We start from the raw sequence: 18,515 nt of genomic DNA, 5'->3' as shown, positions 1-18,515 counted from the left end.
AACACCTACTTATCTTAAATCAAACCACAGTTTTCACCTGCTTAAGTAATATTGAAATATATCGTATCCACTTAAAAAAAAAGTGACTGCCATAATAGAAGTTGCAGAAGAGAAAAAAGTTAAGTCCTCAGTGGATTGTGGACTTACGTTCAGGGAAAAAAAAGCAATTCATGATGTGAAAGTTGTTCCAAGATTAAGCTTGAGAGCTTCTTTGTAGCTGCTTCTCCATATGAAGAAATAATTTAAGAAATAGACTTGTATTCTCTTCCACCACCATTGGAGGTATCCCACTGAGAATAAGGGAAAGACATATAGTTCAACATAGTTGAAACTCAGCAGCACTGGGAGGAGGAATGCCAGCATGGAAAACAACCTTTGAAATCCAATTTGCCACCTTGAGTTTCATCAGGGAAGAAAGGCATGTTACAAATGCAATAAGCAGATAATTTTCTCCCCTGCAAAATCCAATCTAAAGGTTGATTCATATATATTCACAGTATCTTAGGAGGCCTCATAAAATACACGACCTTTATTTTTCCCCTCCACATTTTCATGCTTGCCTTACTGAGATTGATTATTCATCACATTTTTCAGGTTTTTTCTTTTTGCACATTGTCTGAAAAACGGGGGTGAGGGAATAAATGGAAATGGTTAATGGAAATTATGTGGACTTCCTCATAAAGTATGTTTAATTGTTAACTATGGATTTTAGATTGCTCTGTTTTTCTGGGTTAATTCATTTTAGGAGAAAGCATGAATGATAGGCTTCAGTTTAGTAAATCCAGACACACCAGGGGATTGGTCATCCACAATCACCGTCATTCTTAGTTATCCGCTTGGGTATACAACCTGTGATCAAAAAACCAAATGCCTTCCTACCTTATTGCTGATGTGTGTTTTACTGCTCTTGAAGACATCATCAAATCATTAGTGAAAGATAACTTGATACTGTCAGTGTTGTGTATAGCAAGACCCCCCACCCTATCTTGAAAGAGAAGTTTAGTTTTTACTAGCAGGTTGAGGAATGTCAAACCAAAGTTTCCCTTCCCAGAAGTGAGCTAGATTCTCTTGCCCAGACTGGCACCAAAGGATCATTTGTTATAGGAATGGCTGGCATGTAAATACGTTAGGCAGTGCTGTGATATAGCAAAGTAATCTGGGTTTCTCAACCACCTTACATGCATGCAGCCATATTTGGTTCTTCTGTGATTAGCAAACTTCCTTACCTGTTCCCTTGACCCAGGCACCAAAAGCCTAATGTCTATATCCAGCATTTTTCATTCAATAGAAGTAGGCAAGAGCAGCCAATCTTTATTAGGCACCGCATATAATATTTGCTGTAATTGGTTAAAATCTATTGAGTGGGTAGACAAAAGGTAAATCTCTTGGTGATTGTGAAATAGATGGGCAAGAATTTCTGCCTCCCAGAACAAAATGCCACCCCACCAACACATTCTGTTGCTGAAATGATGAAGGCTGGGTTAACCAATAATGTATTTTTGTTTGGAAGGACCATGAACTCCTGGGCTTTTACACCAGATCCTCATTTGTGGATCTCATGGTTTTAGGCCCCCCCTTTTTTCACCTCCAAAGTAGATCCCACAATTCTGAAGCCCGTTTACCAGTCCATTCGGTGACTCAAATCCACCTGTTTCATCACAGCATCTCCTTCCTAACTCATTATCTGAGCAATTTATCACTAGCAAAGTCAGACTTCCCTGTTTCCAGCTTGTAGGCTGAACACCTTGCTAGCTCATTTTGTTCCTTCAGGCTTGCTTGCTCCCTGGCATGATGCCCTGCCTGATCAGGCACATTTTCTGTTCATACTGTAGGAGCAGATCAACTGACTTATGCTCCTGACAGTAGATTATAAACCTCAACAGGAAATTTATTTCTTTATGTTTGCTTTGGATTATAATCATTCACTTGCGTTCTGGCTGCATTCAGCATTTGAGTCTACAAGTCTTAAGACAGACCTGACTCTTACTATTTTCTGTGTATGTGCATGCATGTTAAAACATACACTTTTAAACTTTTTAAAAAAATAAAATACATGGCTTTAGGAGAAGATGCATACAGATGTATTAACAATGCATGCTTTTTAGAGACCCCATCAATAATTTCCCTTCATACATGAGTACCTCCATTGTTTTCAAAGGATGCAGTCAGATGCTGTGGACCTACTCACAGTTGTGTGCAGGCAAATCTATTGAAGTCACTGGACGCACCCATGTATAATAGATCATCAAAAACTGGTGATACTTATAAGGAGCAGAATCAAACGTTGAGGTGCTAACAAATATCAAGGGAGTTTATAGACATACGGAAAAACCCATAGCCCCAAATCCTTTGGAAAAACAAAACAAAACACCTTACTGATGCTCTTAATTTTTAGCTTTCCTTGTTTGTTGAGCAAGTTCTTTCCGATGCAAGCCTACGAACAAACCATTCCTGGATGTAAGAAAATGTAACAAAATGCACTGTTTTACAGTCCATACCGTTAGTTCAGTGTAGCAGCTTCTTCTATGCTACCGCATTGATTTTTGCCATCTAACCTTCTTTGTTAATCAGATCCTCTACCAGCATTCTCTGACAGGTTCAGCAATCTGTCTCATGCAGGGAATGAAATGCTTTGTGAGGACTTTGAAGCAGCAAGAGTACCATCTGTGGCTTGGTTGAAAAGCCTTAAATACATTTCTGGGGGGGAAACTCTCGCTCGTACTGAAGCACTGAAAGGGCTCTCGGACCTTATAATATGCAAACAGCAGGATTCACTCTTCATACTATTCTGTTCTAAATAGCTACTGTAAGGCTAGAAAGCCCGTGACCCTCCGATATCATTGGACGAAACCCCAACATCTCTGGCCATTGGCTATGTCAGCTGGGGCTGATGGGAGTTGGGGAGTTCAATAACATGTGGAGGGCCACAGGAGGGTTCCCCATCCCAGCCTTACAGAATGCAATATATAGAACACTAGTCCAGCCTACTGCGATTCAAGTCCCCATTTTATTAAAATTCCATTCATCAGAGCACCAAGTAGGGAAGTGGCCAGTAAGCTGCTACATATTCATGTGGGTGTTCAAAGCGATGAGTGGAAAATTGGTTATTTCCTCAGAACCAATAGAAACTTCACTAATCCTATTACTAAGCCCAAGAGCTTGTGAACAGTAGGCATCAGAAATGTATCAGCTGAATAAAACAGGTAATGTTGGGAAGCTTTTCAATACGTACACTGAGCACATTCCTTGAATAAAGAGCTTCCATTTATCCTTCAACTATTAACTGTCCCTGCCATGCTGCAGTCATAGTAGCAAAGATTCCCTCCCCCCCGGCCCCCATATTGCTTAAGCTTGAACAGGGTAGTAGTAAACTTTGGGGGGGGGGGAATCACATCCAATCAGGACAATCTTGTTTGAGCAAAACTGGGCAGATCATAGAGGTGGAGTTTGAAAGCCACTGTTTCCAGGCCCTCTTCTTTTCCTTTTTAACCAGAAACATTCCTATCCTAAAACAAATGGTAATTCTTTAACTAGAAGCTGTTATCTTACAGACTGAAAAGCTGCTTTTCGGGAGGAGCAAATCTATGGCAGTACTTCGACTGATACTAATTTTGTTACTTGTATTCTACCTTCTTCTCCTAACATGTACGAGCTCCCCAAGAGCAAACAAGGCAACAATACCATGACTATAATTAATTAATTAATTAATTTGAAAGGGTAAAGTCAATTATAAAAAATACATCCCCATGTAATTAAAATACACAATAAAACTATTTCATCCAAACATTAAAGGTATCAATAATTAAAATGCACAATGAAACAAGCCCATTAAAACAGCATAACTATAAAAAAAGCAATTAAAACCATTCGATCGGGAGACTGGGGGAATGCTTGTCTAAGCAACTGCGTCTTCGGGATCCAGTAGAAGGCCAGTGGCGCCTCTTGTTTATCAGCAGGGAGAGCATTCCACAACATCGGTGCCACTAAGTGAAAAAGCTTTTCTCCATGTTACCATAAGCCGATAATCACCAGGAAAATGGCTGGTATTGATGCTCATACCGGGCAGTGGGTGTTTCAGGTAACCTGGTCCAGAGCTGTTTAAAGCAAATAGCAAGATCTTAAAACTGTTTGAGTGGCTAATTTGCAGCCAGTGCACTTGAGTAATGTGTGCCTGATAAGGAGCACTACTCACCACGTAAGCCACAATGTTCTGCACTAATGTATGTAGGCAATGAAGGGCCTTCACTCAGTGCAGTTGGGGCACTGCCCACCTGCCAAAGCTCCACAAGGCTATAGTACAGTCCCTTCTCTGTTCTTTGCATTACAAACTAAAAAGTGCATTTGGATGAACTGAACTATTTTGTTTCTTTTTAAAACAAACTTTGCAAGCAGAGTGGGGGCAACCCAGTCCAAAGAGCAGCATATAAATAATAAAATTATGATTATTCTTATAAGCAGTGGTGGTTGCTGACACAGTCCTACTTGGTTTTGTTCAGAAGTAAGTAAACCCTACTGTGTTCTGTTGGGATTATTAATGAAGACAAGTGTAGGACTTTATAGCTTACTTAGGCGCTAACTACCACTGCAACAGTTAAGCGATCACTATTTCTTTGCAAGAGTGGAGGGTAGGAAGAAAAACAGAAGAGGTAGAGGCCACACAACATTTTCCCTATCAGATAAGCAGCCGTGAAAGTGGGGACTCCTGAAGCAAAGTAAGACGCAATCTAGTTTAGCTAAGTACTATTTTGTAAAACTGCCATGCTTATATATTCATATATCTTTGCAAGGGAGGAGGATAGAGAGAAAACTGGAACCAGGCCACACATCCATTTCCTCATTGGCCTCATTCCCATGACCTCCCAGTAATCCCACCAGATCTAGTGAGCACTAACCACCATTGGGATGGGGTTATCCCACTTAAGTAATCCTGCATTTGTTTGCACTGAATCCCTGAAAGGCATTACAATAAGGCAGATTTCCTTATCATTTGGAAGGTAGGCTCCACTCAGAAGGGTTTCAAACAGTCTGGGCAACTTTCTAACAGCACATTTTAAAAAGGAAGTATAACAATATAGCTTTTGTTGGAAACTAAAACTTTGCAAAAGCAATCTTCTCTCCTTGCACTGCCGCATGTTGCTAGAGCAGTTTCTATCTTGCTTAGTGCTTAAATGATGTGTATTCTGCTTGGAGAAGAGAGAAAAGAATTGGCAGAAATTGGGGAGAATGAGATAAATGTTGGGCTCTGAGGTAAACAACATTTATGGGCTTCCACCTACCATTTGTCTTCACTGAAGCGTTGCTCTGGGTAGATGAATATAGAAGACGAAATTGTCAAATGCCTTTCCCTGTCCAGCTGCAATTCAAAGCATTTGACTTAGGATATATGTAATGTTGAACAAGACTTCGTATCTACACTGAGCTTTGAAGATTTCATAGGCTACAACCCTGTACTTGCTGATCTGGACGTCTGATTAGACATATATAGGATTGCACTGTTAGAGGACCTTGTCAAGTCACTCCCTCCCAGCCTAACCATCAATTATGGGTTGTTGTGGGATTATAAAACTCTTGAGTTTCTTTGAAACAAGCTATGCATAGATCCAGTTTAGTATAATGATGCCTGTCGGCTGTACAAATTCTAGGTTGTAAAAATATCGGTGTTCTTGGATTATGCAAAATGACCTTCTTTCCAGGCTTTGGTATAGTATATTTAATAGCCTTTGATACTAGTGGCTACTCTCCCAGCACTCAAATTTGTGCTACAAAACTTGCCCATCTGCCTTAGTGGGCGCTGAAGAAATACATTTTGCAATTCACATTTGATATGAGAGCAAGATGACTTGTTTGTTCTTTTCAATACAGTTCTGATTTCATTTCACTTCTGATCACTCTGGGAATGGGAAAATAGCAGTCAGAGCTGTGTGTTCTTATACGCCGGCCCAATTCTTAATACTCTGCACACCCAGTTTTTGCACTTACAATATGGAAGGATTATACTAAGGTTCTTTGGTCTGTTCGAAACCCTGGAGTCCTTTGGGAGGGAAGGTGGGATAGAAATTCAATAAATGGTCAGTCATACAGTGCCACGATATCCCAGGCTTCGTAGTAGAGGATATCTTGCGGCAACATGTTGGTTCCAGCCTGTTTATGAATTCAGTCATACAAGGATAAGGCAGAACTGATGAAGGCAAGTTGGTTTATTTAAAAGAGAACAAATTGTTATTTTCTATACTTAAGAGGATTGGAATTTGCTTAAATCTGAAATACTACAAAGAGCACTGTTGTGACTCTTGGATCAACCTTCTATTCAGAGGGGATGCCGTTAAGCGGAAAGCAAATTAGTTTTAGTTCTTGTTGTTGCCAAATCAATTTTAAATGTGTGAGGCAGAAAAAGCCCCACAGACCTAGTTGTCCATAGTTCATCAGGTTTTTCTACCCAATGGCATCTCTCTTATGTCTACTATTGACCACAAAACACTAGGAAAGTTTGAGTGATTCTTTTTTACCCATCCCCAAACTTTCATGGAGATATTACTGCACCACTTCTGAAATTTAGCAGGATGCACCCTGCAAATGTCATCTAATTCTGATCGGGAGTAAAAATAAAAAAATAAATAAAAAATCACAATCCTTCCTTAAAAGGAAAAAAACAAAGAAAGAAAGAAAGTTGTAAAGCTCCAAAAGAGTTCTCAAACTTTCTTCAGCAGGGCTACATACCAACATAATTGCAATGTCATATCATTATTTTTTAATGTATGTTTAAAACTACATCCATCTGTTCAAAAGTTCCTTGCGGAATTGGATGATGCTGCAATAATTAACGCCCGCATGTATTCCTATTATGTCAATTTAATCACGAGTTTGTGGCGGGAAACTTCACCAATTACTGTATGCATCGTTCTGAAAATTGGTCTTGAGTTGAGAATCCTAGTCCCTGTTTTATTGAAGGGGGAAATGTTGCTACGTAACACCCCTGTTCGAGACAAAGAACCAAAATAGCTTCAGGGAAGTGCTATGGATTCTCTCTTGGCTCCTTGCATCAACAGAATTTTTAACTAAGATCCAATTACAGAATATTCATTATTGATGATAATAAGTGAGCTGTAAAGAACGCACATTTTACTTTCTGGTCCCAGACAGTTGCAAGTTTCCGCAGCCTTTCAAAACTTGTAAACTCAGCATCTTTCACGTCAGCCTGGAATGCACCCAGGTCGGCAGGTTGTCAGTGCTGTGGCATGTGTGTGTTTGTTTCGTTTCTCCCAGCCATCACAGATGTACGTGAATCCCTGCTCTCAAGTTTAATTCTTAGATCGTCTCTGTTTATTTGCACAAAATTCAGTGGCAGAAAACATATAAGTGCAAGCTTTATTAATCCCTGACATTTCCATTTTGCAGATAGCGGGTAGCGCAACTGGTCAAGGCCTGTCTCTTAAGTCCTTCAAAAGCTGGTGCTAGCTAGATTCATCAATAGTGTATGATAGAAGTGCCAGATAAAAGACTGATTTAACAGTAGGCAGGGCAGTTTGTTTGCTGCTTGTTTGATGAGGTTGGTGCCAGACAGTGCCGAGATTAGAGCTACATGTTGGCACTGGCGGAGGAAGAGGGGAGCGGGGGGAGCGCACCACCCCTGGCAGTGCAATCCCGCTGGGCGCCATGCGCCCGCAGGTGGCACGCCACACCCTGGGACACACGCCACGCCCCTGCGGGCGGCATGCCACACCCCCGGGATGCGTACCAGCCACACACCCGCCTGCTCTCCACCTCCCGGTGCCAGAGCATGAAGCTCCGCCATTGCATGTTGGTGCAGCTGTGTGCCCACAAGCTCATCCCATCTCAACCCTTTTCAGGTAAGCAGCCACAGCACAGGTGTTGGGAGGGTGGCTCCATAGGCTGGCCCCATCACACACTCAGACACCGTCATCTCGCTCAGCACCCTGTTTCCCACAGTTTCCAACCTGATGTCTGTGGGAAGCTGACATCTTGGCTGTGAGTCATGGAAGACCTGCTCCCTGCCTTGCTGGCCTTTTCCCACCTGGCTTGGGATATTGGGACCCTGAATGACGCCTGCAACAAAAGCTGAGGCTCCTGAACACTCTTGGGCTGGGGTATTGGTCAGGTGATTTTGTTGAGGGTGTAATTCAGGTATAATTAAAAAAAATTGATTGCATGCTTTTTGATGTTTTATTATTGTTCACGACTACTTTTGTTATGTTTTGAATTATGCATTTTTTTGGTAAGCCGCCTTGATCATGGTTTTAACTGTGGAAAGGCAATAGACAAATAAAATGATATATGTATGTATGCATGACAACTAGGACATGAAGGCACTGGTCATCTCTCTTTATGCTCACTAAAAATCTTCCTGTGCACAATTTAAAAAACAAAGCATGTTGAAATTGGACATGCCATATTCAGGGTTCGGAAGATTTTGGAAGGAGTTTATCTCAGCTGTCCAACTGATTGTGACTGTAAAATGGTGAACTCACGTGTACTACAGGTGATCACACGGTTTCTGAAGATAGTCCTGATTCAGCGGACCACAGCTTTCCTTGTGGTGTGTGCTGGACATTATCATAGAAAGAGGCTGAGCAAAAGAATGGGCTACTCCAATGGATTATTTAATAGAAGGAATTTTTGAAATATTTATATTTAACAGTGTACCAAGGCTTCTGTTTGAAGTACAACTTCCTTTGAAATGGGGCTTGACTTTCCAAAGACTCTCCTTAAAAATAAAAGGCCTAAGAATTAATTTTATATGTAAGGATTCTTTCAGGGCCTGGACAGGGTACTGAAGCAGTAGCAGGTACTGTAGCTGTATTCACAGCTGCGTTTAATTAAAATTTGGTCTGAAGTATGGGGCATGGCATCAGGCCTTGGCTGAAAAGCTGCTACTGGTAAGTCCATGATAAGTCTGTGATGAATAAGTGATGAGTCACTGAGCTCTTGGTAGAGACTGGATTTGAGATGGCATGTCAGATCACCCCAAGTGTGAAGTGGAAATGAGAACGGTCTTGCGGGTACCTGTTTTATAAATTCTCAAGTTGTGCAACTTTAATACAAGCATGTATAATGTGAAGCTGTGCACTCCGCCTGTGAATGCTCTCTTTAAGCAAGCACTAGTCATGTTTGCTGACTGACTTGTGTAACTTCTGACAACCCACGTATAAATAAATTTAATATGTGAAAAACCTGGTCAGGTTGAAATCCTGTCCCCGATTACCTGGAAGTAAGTTTCATGGAATTCAGTGGGACTTATCAGAGCTGCATGAGCACCAATAAGGGATGGTATTTTAACTGGCTATATGTGTGCATATACATATAATATGAGTTTTTTAACCTGCCACTCTTTTGTTTCCTTGTTCCCTTGCAGCTCCTTCGGGCTAGAAGGAATGTCAACCTTTGGAGGCATGTTAATCAATTTCTCCCATGACAGTTTCGACACAGCAACTTCTTTCAGGCCATATTTAATCGTAACAACAGGGAGCCTTCTTAGAGCACGGGAGCCCTTGAGCCAGAGCACAACTGATCACTGGAGTAATCTACATTAAATCACCAGACTCATATCCAGCAGCTACGAGCTGAGCCCTAACAAAAGCCACAGCCTTAAGTACCATTCACTCTGACACAGGAAGAAAAAAGAGTAACGATCTCACCCCGTCAAAGAAACAGCCATCTCCAGATCCTGCTCCGAATGGATTTCGATGCAAAGAAATTGAGAACAGCCAGTTAGTAATCACATGGTCCAGCAAGTGTCCAATTTTTTAAGATTTAAATATATGTAGCTGAATGAAAGGATAAAGCACTTAAACGACTCAAGAGCAATCAGTGCATTTAGTCCCAATGAAAGATTTGTCACCGTGAGTGGAAAGAGAAGGTCGTTGTTGTCCCTTGTGCAAATTCAAAGCCATAGATGAAGAAAGGACGAATGCTTCGAAGATGCTTGGAAAGATGTTGTTTCCTGTCCTCTGCCGAAATAATTCAGTTGTTACAGATCGCATCTCAATGCACTTCTAATATTTGCACTGTCACTTCCATTCAGGGGAATGATGTGTAGGCCATCATTTGCACAGATGGCCTCATGAAGTTTCTGCCCGCAGGAAGATGTACCTTGAGGGGCTTCTACAGGAGATTAAAAGCCCATCATCAAAAGTGAAGAAAAGTTGATGCCCTTCTATCCCGTCACATTTGGAATCTTTCTCACAAGGCAAATTGTTGCTTCTCAAGCCTGAGATATAAAAAATAATAATAGAAAAGCATCAACAGGCTAACATGGATTTTACAACAGATCTAATTTTTAATACATTTTTGTATCATTGTAACAGCAAAGAAATTGACCTATACTGCTCACATTGACGGTACCCTCTGAGTTAATAGGATAAATGAAAGAGAAAAAAACATTTCTACTACGTATTTGACACATAACATTTTTATAGCCAATTATCTGTCCTTCATGGAAAATGTACCAGCTAAACAGGCATTTTCAGTTTATTTTTCTAAATAAATGTGGTGTTTGTATCATTTGCAATCACTTATTTTTGCTGATTCCCATTATTTGTCCATGTTGTGCCCCTTCCAATCTCCTTCACCAAAAAGGGAGTTTTAAAGACAAGAACCAAAACGCTTGTTTTGCCATGTTAAATCATAATGATTTGCAGACTGAAAGCTTTAATATAAAATGTTGTTTGTAGAATTATAAAGTATATTTCTACTGGAAAATATGTATGGATATCCAGAAAGGCTGTATTTTAATTTTTAATCTCAACACATAGGTTATTTTTAATATTCCCAAGGAAGTACTTAGTTAATGTAGTTTGCTTGAAAGTTATAGCAGATAATTTTGATTCAGGAGTGGACAGCGTCTTTGGCAACGGTGAGCTTGCTTGTACACAGTGCAGAATATGATCCAGTTTGTGGCCTCTGCATGTACGAAAGGACTATTGGGGGCCATACATAATGCAGTCAGCAGGAATGCCCAGCCCCTTACATAGTGCCTCTGCTCCATGTTTGTCCTAGATTTGCACCTGTACAGCAGGGCAGTGGGAGACACCCTCCAAAGCATTATAGCAGGGCATCTAATCTGCCCTTAGTACAAGCCACACTGCGTGGACTAGGATGGAGCTGGAATGGGATGTGAAGGATCAGCTGTGAAGTATCCTCCTAAGCCCTGTAACTGCATGCTGTCTGGTTGGTTGATCAGAATTGCCAGCATGCCCTAACCTACCCATCAATTTCCCAGTGCCCAGAATGTTTGCTGGAACAATCAGGAGCTGCAACACAGTTCCATTATTCGCATATCATTTTCAGAAATAGAATCGATGCCAATCCATACTGGTCATGTTACATTGATTGCTGTTGCTCGTAAGTTGTTGCGAAAAAAGCTTAATTCAACCTGATGGAACACTTTCACAAGTGATACTCTTTCTTCTCTTACGTGTCACTCCTGAAGGTTGTCAGTGCAATCTAGAAAGTCAAAGAGAGGTCAATTCATTCTTATCTATGTTGCCCTTCATTTGATATACATACACATGAAGTTCAAATGCCAGTTCTTAAGACCAAATTTCTTAGAACTTAATTTGGATACAAAGATTAGCGATTCTTTCCACAAGGGTTTTATTCCTTAAAATACACATATTTTGAGCCTTTAATATTTGTTGCCATCATGATCTTCTCTTCACCACAATGAGGGCTAAAACCTTACTTGGTTTTTTTTACATGCAATCTGAGAATCTCAGGATTCTAACAACTGACCACAAGTTGCAAAAATATAATATGGGGCTTTTTATGCAACTATATGACTGACTATACGTTGCTCATCCCTGCTTTGGATTCTGGAAGCTAAAACAATTTGTAAGGAGGCTTGATTCTTAAATTACACATGACACATTATATCACATGACTTTTGCATTGCATTGCATAAATTTATTTATTTCTAAACTGTTACAATATGGTTCTGTTAAAGATGCCGTTGCTGAATTGGGGGATCAAAAAGTGAGAAATTGCTTGATAATCTCATCCATAATCTGCATACAGGAAGAGTCGCTGTATCCATCCAGTGCAGTATTTTGTTATTATCAGTTCATAGATTCCTTTGATGCTCAAGTTGTTTTGAATAAAATTATATATTTTCCTTTTTCCTGAGTTCTCTATACTGTGTATAATTTTACGCACTCACCAACAGAAAAAAGAGGCACCGAGAGAGTCTTTTGAGCTACCAATCTCTTATTTCGCCAGTTCGCCTGCAAGAAGGATGTGAACAATGCAGAAATATGATGTGGTACCAGCCATCTTGGATTCAAGGTGTACATATTTCGATGCTTCTCCGGGGGGTGGGGGTGTTAAAATCCCAGCCCATTGAAAGTTTGCACATCAGAATACGTGTTAAAATAAAATCTTTTTTCTCAACATGTCAATATTCAGGGAGGATTATTATTTTTATATAAAAAAAGTGAAGCATTCAGGTAATCTATGGTCTGAAGTGGCAGTTTGGGATAGACTGTACCACATGCCATCAGCATTGCTGATTGAATCCAAACCTATCCAAAAAGAAGAATACCAACTCCTATCTCAATTAGCGTTTATTCACCACCATCTAGTCTTAACATTGACTTCAGACACCAGTTCATAGTTCCACAACCACAGCTGATCACTCGTCCCCTTCAACGTGATCCATTGGAAATAAGAGCTAGCCCCAGAGGCTATTTCCTTACCAGGGTAATCTCTCATTTTCAGATGAGAGGAGTGCCTTTGCTTGCTCAACATGCCACAGAAAATGCGGGCTGTGGTGCAAATAAATCAAGTTGGACTAAATACTGCCTGCTAGCTGTTAGTTGACCATCCCTGTAAAAATCGCTGTAGCAGAATGGAGAAGTTCAACTGAGCACAAATCCTGTATTTTAAACTCACTTCAAGTCGTTTACATGGAAGAAAAACTAGGTGGTGGTTGTTTTTAGCCGAGATGGTCAACTAGCTGCTAGCGCTTAACCTGGTCTTGATTTTAACAAAAAAAATTGAATCTAGCTCATTTCCATTATTTGGGTGAATTTTTTGCATGCTAGTTTGTCCAAGTGATGTTTCCATCACATTGGCCGCAATTCAATGAACTCTTACAGTTAAGATACCCATAGCTGGAATCTATAATGTCCCCCTGGAGGAGAGGGCTCTCCAAAATTGCAGGGGAGCAATTGAGAAGACCACGTTTGTACCTGCACATGCTAATAGTAGGTGGGGCAAAACCAAAATGAGTGGAGTTTGCAACATTGCATAGCCCTCTCTCTTCCACAGGATGCAAAAGAGGAAGTGATTCTTAAAGAGGTGGTCGAGAGAGCAAGAATGAGACCACAATGTCTAGTGGGACCACAGATTCCCCACCGGTCCTATAGGAAATTGTATCAAGTATCCACATTCAATTTATAATATAACTGCGTAGAAGTAGAGGGAAAATTGCTATCAAGCGGATCATCTATCCACCCCAAGGCATCTAGACTTAAACTCGAACTTCAAAATATGTTGAGAAGACTACACAGAATCAGTGCACTGCTCTAGATTAAACCAGAATACTGGCCTAATGCTTTTTGGAAGCATGTTCAATTCTAATTTGAAGTTAAATGCAAGCAACTTTAGAAAGACATTTGAATTTGAATCACAGCAATATCTTCCTGCTATTTACATTTCTTCATTCTTGCTATGCTTCAAAATACTCAGAATTATATATATTCTTTAAGAGAAGATCAACATGAGCCTTTATGACCAATATCTGCTCGCAGTAAGTAAATTCATTGAAGCCTCTTTGTTTTTTGACATCTGCACATTTCACTGAGATTTGTGTGACTTGAAAATTGTTCCAATCAAGCATATTCAGCTCTAACACTAAATTAAACCTGAGTTCTGAGCATAATGATGCAAGCAGGTCTATAAGACTTTGGAATAAGAACTATTAATAGGATACCGGTAATGCAGTTAATTACATTCATTTAGGTTAATATGCTGTGGGTTTTCAGATTTCCCCTTGGGAAAGCAGCTTAACGCAGGAATATTTTGCTACGTAAATTTAAGCCTATACCAGATTATTTAATTTTTAAAGACCCTTAAAATGCACTGTGATCTCTAATGTAATTTGTGCAAATTTCACATATTAAGCAGAATTAAATCCTGGTTTATCAACCATATAAACAACTGGGACCTGCAACCAATCGCAACTCACTGATGAGTGCATTTGTGTGATACACAAATTTGTATTTGCTGAGTTCATGTAGTGCATTTTTAGGTACACACTTAAAATTATGACTAAAAGATGTGTGGGCTGCTGATAAGAAAGGAATTTTGTTAGCTATTTATTGAAACAAATCAAACTTAGAATTCTTTGTTTTGGCTGGATTAAGCCCCTAAGGATGTAGACCAGCGTTTCCCAGCCAGGATCTATATGGCCCCCGAGGGCCTCCAGGATGTTCTATGGGGGCCATAGGTGAAAACTGTGTAAATGGGACACAGCACAAGACGGGGGGGCACAGAAGGAAGTGAGAAGTGAAGAAAACAGAGAAGGGGCTGAGAAAAGAAAACAAAACAGGTAAGAGAATGCTGCAGACCATTTTTGGATAAAGAGTACAATATCTAAAAAGTTTCCGCAGCTTTGGGATAAAGCAACATTATTTTTCATGGCATTTCCTACTTCATATTTAGTAGAATCAGGATTCAGTCGTGTGAATTATTTACTCAGCCTAACGGCAAAAGAACCAGATATATATATATATATATATATATATATATATATATATATATATATATATATGCAGGTTTTGGTGTCCTCGGGTGTCTTCCCGTGTAAAAGTTGGGGTGTCTAGGCGACGTTTCGACGAGGTCTCACTCGTCATCTTCAGGCTGGTGCTTTCGGCTTCTTGTTACTGGAACAGAGCAGGATCTCAGTGTTTGAGTTCCTATAAATACTGTTGAGGAGGTGTGTTGTATAGCCTCCAATGTTCTGGGCAGAGAGGAAGTTCCCAGGCTAGTGTGCCTTTTCTTCTTTTGTTCCTTAATTGCTTGAGGGATATCTTGAGTGATTTCTTGAGTGATATCCTGAGTACCACTTAGGTGGGTCATTAGGTGTGGATTAGTTGCTAAAGCCTTTGTGTCTTGACCTCTTGAACTTTGTGAAGAGTTTTTCTGAGAAGATGGCTGTACTGCATTTAGTTGTGCTCTGGCTTGGCTTCGTGTATAGGGGCGAGCTGTGGTTTTGTGGCCTGTGCCAGCCAGATCTGTGTAGGGATTGCAGGGGGGTGCAGCATCCGGAGGTGCCACCATGGTTTGGCTACTGGATGGTGTCTGTAATTTATCTGTGGAGAGGGTCTGGGTTTGGGTCTTATGTGGTTGATTGGTGATGGCGTTCTGTGTGCCTCTGGATCTGGTGTCAGTTTTTGTGGGGAGGGCTAATTTCCAGATGTCTGGCAAGCGGGATGTGTCGTCACGCTTGTTCATGTTGTGAGGGTGTTTCTCTATCTCGATGGCTTCCATGATTATTCTCTTGTGGTGATGTTCCATGTTAGAGAGCAATTTGGAATCTGCAAAATTAATTTCGTGTCCTGTTTCAAATTGCTCTCTAACATGGAACATCACCACAAGAGAATAATCATGGAAGCCATCGAGATAGAGAAACACCCTCACAACATGAACAAGCGTGACGACACATCCCGCTTGCCAGACATCTGGAAATTAGCCCTCCCCACAAAAACTGACACCAGATCCAGAGGCACACAGAACGCCATCACCAATCAACCACATAAGACCCAAACCCAGACCCTCTCCACAGATAAATTACAGACACCATCCAGTAGCCAAACCATGGTGGCACCTCCGGATGCTGCACCCCCCTGCAATCCCTACACAGATCTGGCTGGCACAGGCCACAAAACCACAGCTCGCCCCTATACACGAAGCCAAGCCAGAGCACAACTAAATGCAGTACAGCCATCTTCTCAGAAAAACTCTTCACAAAGTTCAAGAGGTCAAGACACAAAGGCTTTAGCAACTAATCCACACCTAATGACCCACCTAAGTGGTACTCAGGATATCACTCAAGAAATCACTCAAGATATCCCTCAAGCAATTAAGGAACAAAAGAAGAAAAGGCACACTAGCCTGGGAACTTCCTCTCTGCCCAGAACATTGGAGGCTATACAACACACCTCCTCAACAGTATTTATAGGAACTCAAACACTGAGATCCTGCTCTGTTCCAGTAACAAGAAGCCGAAAGCACCAGCCTGAAGATGACGAGTGAGACCTCGTCGAAACGTCGCCTAGACACCCCAACTTTTACACGGGAAGACACCCGAGGACACCAAAACCTGCATTCCTGTACCCGTGAAAATCTACGAAAGCATATATATATATATATATATATATGCTTGTTTCAGGTCATCAAGCACAAGGATCACACTGATCGAGAAATACTTAATATATAAGTTTTTGTGCGATTGCATTTTGTATAAATTGTGAAAAGATTATAAATAAAATATGTTCCATTTATCAACAAAACATTTAAATGGCTACCTTTCTGCCCGTAGGACAGGGGGGCCACAGTCAGAAAAAGGTTGAGAAACACTGGTGTAGAGTACATATTTTTAAAAAAGAAGAAGTAAAGGCATTCACTTGAAAATGCCCTGGAGTGTTGACATTAGCAGAAAAAAATTATCCTGTTTACAGTTATGAAGCTATAGTAAAAGAACATTGTCTAGAGGGACCAGTACCTCCAGTTCATTCTGGTTTATATCACATATTCTGACAACCTGAGAACAGAAGAGCAAGGGCCTCTATGGTTGCTACAGAAGTGCTAATGTAATTATGAGTGCTTTCGTGGCATGTGATGATTTGGAAATATTTTGGAAGCGCTCTATATCTGGATGACACCAAATTAGCCATTTTTCAAGTATGCTAAATGGTCGCTCCTATGGAATTTTCTTAATAGGGTACATTCCATTTTTCTGTGTGCTGAAAGATTTGTCATGCACAGTAATCGTAGTGTTCAAATAGGACACACTTCTTACTTCTTTCGCCAACGTGACAGATGAACCAAAATACCGTACAGTATCAGGAAATTAGGATTAATGGCATTAATTGTACTAAGGATTTCATTGGTGCTAAACTGGTTTCAGTTTCAGATAGAAAGAACACTATATACCATATTTGTCGCACTATAAGACACACCAGACCACAAGATGCACCTAGTTTTTGGAGGAGGAAAACAAGAAAAAAATATTCTGAATCTCAGAAGCCAGAACAGCAAGAGGGATCGCTGCACAGTGAAAGCAGCAATCCCTCTTGCTCTTCTGGCTTCTGTGATAGCTGCGCAGCCTGCATTCCCTCCATAAGACGCACACACATTTCCCCTTACTTTTTAGGAGGGGAAAAGTGAGTCTTATAGAGCAAAAAATATGGTATACAAAAGGAGCATTGTGCTCTTATAACAGGAGTAGTCAATGTAGTGCCTTCTTGATGCTACTACAGTAGTACCTCAGAAGTCAAATGGAATCCGTTCCGGAAGTCTGTTTGACTTCCAAAATATTCGGAAACCAAGGTGTGGCTTCTGATTGGCTGCAGGAAGCTCCTGCAGCCAATCGTAAGCCACGTCGGACATTCGGGTTCGAAAGAAGGTTCACAAACCGGAACACTCACTTTTGCGGCGTTCGGGAGCCAAAACCTTTGACTCACAAGGCATTCAGGAGCCAAGGTACAACCGTACTCCCATAATTTCTCCCCATTGGTTGGTGCTTATGGAAGTTGTTGTTCACAACAACCAGATGACACTATGTTGGTGACTCACATATTAGTTATGAAATTTCATTATAGGTCAAATAGTTCACATCATGGTATGCATGTATGCATCAATAAAGGTCATGATCTTCAGGCCCAACAATAGTCAGACCAAGTAATCCATTTTTTTAAGAATGTAGAAGCAACTGAAGCTTTCTTAGCTGACCAAGTATCTTTATCCCATTTCTGATCTGCCATCAGATCAGAGATGGCTTTCTAAAGACAGGTCAGTGCAAACAAGGTCAACTACAATTACTTCTGCAAAGATTCCCATAAGTAAAATAAAGTATTTTAATCCATTTCAGATTGGGTTAGCTAAACCTTGGATTAAGGGCAGGGGAAACACTGTACGCGCAAGTTTAAACAATTTTATTCAGGATCAGATTAATATCAGTCTGAAATCTTTCTGACAATGTTTTGAAGGGATTTGTGACTATTGTTACATATAATGGCTTTCAAGGCTCTAAGTCAAAAGGAATTCTATGGAAGTTAATCTTCAATCACGTGTAGTGTTTTACACAGTAAAAATATACACTAATGCCATGCCAAATCCAGGAAATAACAAGAAAATTAAGAAGGCAATGCAGTTAACAAAGGAAATAACATATACACAATTCTTCCAACTAAGTATGTTCCTGTGTCAGAGCAAGACATAAAAATGGTCCCATTCTAAGGGTTTGGAACATAAATTTAATCTGGTAGATGTGAAAAGCA

The 18,515-nt window shown here is 40.5% G+C and overlaps 1 protein-coding gene across 2 annotated transcripts in view; it reads left to right on the top strand.

Moving 5' to 3' along the window:
* PRR16 (proline rich 16) overlaps positions 1–12,133 on the top strand; it is a 118,660-nt gene extending 106,527 nt beyond the window's left edge. For both annotated transcript variants that reach the window (XM_028748184.2, XM_028748183.2), the window contains exon 3: positions 9,371–12,133. The gene's annotated coding sequence lies outside the window, so the exon portion shown is untranslated. The remainder of the gene's footprint in view (positions 1–9,370) is intronic.
* Positions 12,134–18,515: the final 6,382 nt, after the last annotated feature.

The sequence above is a fragment of the Podarcis muralis genome, chromosome 11 (assembly GCF_964188315.1).
Source record: "Podarcis muralis chromosome 11, rPodMur119.hap1.1, whole genome shotgun sequence".
Lineage (NCBI taxonomy): Eukaryota > Metazoa > Chordata > Lepidosauria > Squamata > Lacertidae > Podarcis > Podarcis muralis.
This window is presented reverse-complemented; position numbering and strand designations above follow the sequence as displayed.